The following is a 3,121-nucleotide window of genomic DNA, read 5'->3' on the forward strand; positions in this document are numbered from 1 at the left end:
ATAATATTTAAACATTTATAAAGAATCGGAAACGAGATCGTATCGAAATCAGGAATTCAGTACGAAAGTGGTAATTGTATTGGAATCGGGAAAAATATTGAAATATATATATATATACTAGCATGAGTACCCAGCGTTGCCTGGGTTTACATACAGTTCCGTTTGGAACACACCTGCTACACTAATCATTTTCATCATGGGTAACATGGATACCCTCACAATTCCATAAATAAAAGAACGGATAAAAACATGTAAATTTAATCGTTCCTTAAAAGAAGAAGTACCTGATACCCTCTCCACCAGATATTTCGGCAGAATGGATACAGATAGAAGAAACTTTTTCCTGGATATTGAGTACAATAAATACACACCCTAAAAATAAATAATTAAAAATAAATCATTAGAACTTTTGTTTCACTAAAGATAACAGCGAATGCCCGCGTGATCGCAAAAATAAATAAATAAATAAAAATAACCAAGTAGATAGAACTCCTAAAAAAAATCAACAATTAATTTCAAAACAATTAATTTCAAAACAATTAAATTAAATTTTTCATCATTTTATGCTTCTAATGTAATCTCCCTCCAAAATAACAAAAATGAATTTGTCATATCCTGGGGTTAATTTTTTTTTATAAAAGTGTAAGGTGAAAGTACAGAATGGTGTCATAAAAAATTAATTAAATTTATAACTATTTTATGTTTCAAATGTAATTCCCACGCCCACCAAACAAAAAAAAACTGTATTTGTCATGTTTTGCCCCATCCATCTCGATCGCTAAATTTGAAAAAAAAAAATGCTAGAGATGATATATCTCGTTAAATGCTTTGTGGTCAGAAATGGGTGTTCGTTTTTACGTTAAATTTATATAGAAAAGTAATCCCCAACTTTAAAATGTTAATTTTCTTTTTTTCGAAATTACTTCTTTAATATTATTTATAAAGATTGTTTAAACGTATTAGGTCCCCAAAAAGTAGGTCCTATTTTTTTTAGGGGTTAAAAGACGCTGAGTCACGTCGTAAAAATTTACCTTTTTTTTAATTAGAAATTAAAGTTTATAATCGATGAGATTAACGTGAAAAAAAAGAAAGAAAAGTGTAAATTGTGGAATTCACAGGGGGGCAGTAGATGCTATTTTTTTAGGTATTAAACAACGATGGGTCACATCGTAAAATTTGCGATTTCTGTATAGCTGTTTAAAGAATAATAACAACAAACAAATGAAATGATCGGAAGATTCTAAGGGGCAAATAACTCTAAAAGTTTTTTAAAAATTCGATGTTGAAATAATAATTCCCCAAAAAGATAAATATGTTATCAATATAATTATTGTTTAAAATGTATTAAAAGCAATTTTAAATAAAACACTGAAAACAATTCTCTCGCTAGAAACATTAATTAAGATACCGCTATTTAATAAAATCGATTTTTCTTAATGTCATATGCAAATGACATAATCTTTTTATTGTATCTAGTTTCCAAGAACGCAGCTATATATAGAAATAAATGAAAGAGTAAAGTAAGGAAACTTTTGTATATATTAATCAAATTGTGAACAAACAAACAAACAGACAGGATTACGGATATATATATATATATATATATATATATATATATATATATGGCATAATCACGTTGACACACCGGTTCCCGTCAGGTCACCGAAGTTAAGCAACGTTGAGCCTGGTCATTACTAAAATGGGTGACCAATTTGGGAATTCCAGGCTCTGTATGTAGGAGGACGTCGACACCTCCCTATAAAAAGTTGCAAAAACCTAACGTCATCATCTGCCCCAACGAGGATATACATGCGACTGGGGGCCGCTTATGAAATTCATACTCCCATGAAACTTCCTCCTTCGGAGGAAGCCGGTTAAACCCTGAATAGGGTTGGTGCTGACTGCACACACACACACATATATATATATATATATATATATATATATATATATAAAATTTACCTGTCATCCCTTTTTTAAAAGATGGAATTGCCCGATCGTCGAACACAAGATTCAAACAATGGTGCACAGTCCACGGAGTTTTAAAATTATGTAGATTCTCTTTAATTCGTTATACCCAATTTTCAAATAGAATTTACGTTCGTTTTTCACTAAATTTTTAAATAGTATTTTTGTTCAGCGGCGGTGCTTACGTTTAAAGTATCATTAATTGATCTGCAATGCATAAGTTTAAACTTACACTCTCCTTAGTTTTCGACTTTTAAGTTTTAAATAGCATCACTGACTATGCTGATTTAATGGCCGCTCCCGGAAACATATTTATTGGTTCCATTTCTTTAACATAATCACGTGTTTTTTTTTTAATTATAAGTTTCCTGCAGGAAACTGTACATCAATGAAAATTCTACTGAAAAGAACAGCAGAACAAAGGTTGCGCGTTGATTTACTTTAAATCCCTAAGTGTTAACGCTTCCATCTTTTCTACTTTATCCCAACTCATCCAATCGCTTTTTTAGTTTATAATCTACTACTGCGTTTGCTTTTCATTTCAAATTATCTCTATTAATATACAAAGTTATATAGGCCCATATGTTTTTTTGTATATTTGTATGCATTAGATAATCTCCTAAACTAAGTAACTTCCCCAGAACTGCTAGACTTTGGAACTCTTTTTCGGGTTCTTGGTTCCTGCCTTCCCAACTGTACTGACATGCAGAAGTTCAAGTATAATTCGAACAGACATCTTGCTGTTCAACTCCCCAGATAATATCCCAGAAACTTATGGCCCCGATAGTAGTACAACAAAGTGGCACTGTGCACTGTTTCAAGTGAAACTGGAATTTTTTAAAAAAACTGATCCTTATGAATTTCGGTACACAACTATGGATTAAAGGTTTGAATATAATCTATATTTAATTTAATTTCATGTAGTTATAAAAAGAAAGGACGTAATTCTATGAAAAATCAGATACCTCCGACGTTTGTGAAATTTTACCAATATATACTATATATTTATTAATTAATATTCCTCACATTTCAGTTCATTTTAGTATTTTAAAGTATCTCTTGGTGGTATAATACAAGGACAATCTCTCATTTTGAAATTCAAAAATACTAGATTTACATTGAATTTGATCCATAGTTTCAAATAGTTCCATTC

The 3,121-nt window shown here is 30.6% G+C and overlaps 1 pseudogene; it reads left to right on the forward strand.

Moving 5' to 3' along the window:
- Nucleotides 1-1,618: 1,618 nt before the first annotated feature.
- Nucleotides 1,619-1,737, forward strand: LOC145284109 (5S ribosomal RNA; annotated as a pseudogene).
- The last annotated feature ends 1,384 nt before the right edge of the window (nucleotides 1,738-3,121 follow it).

The sequence above is a fragment of the Euprymna scolopes genome, chromosome 8 (genome assembly GCF_053919585.1).
Source record: "Euprymna scolopes isolate OS-2025 chromosome 8, ASM5391958v1, whole genome shotgun sequence".
Classification (NCBI taxonomy): Eukaryota; Metazoa; Mollusca; class Cephalopoda; order Sepiida; family Sepiolidae; genus Euprymna; species Euprymna scolopes.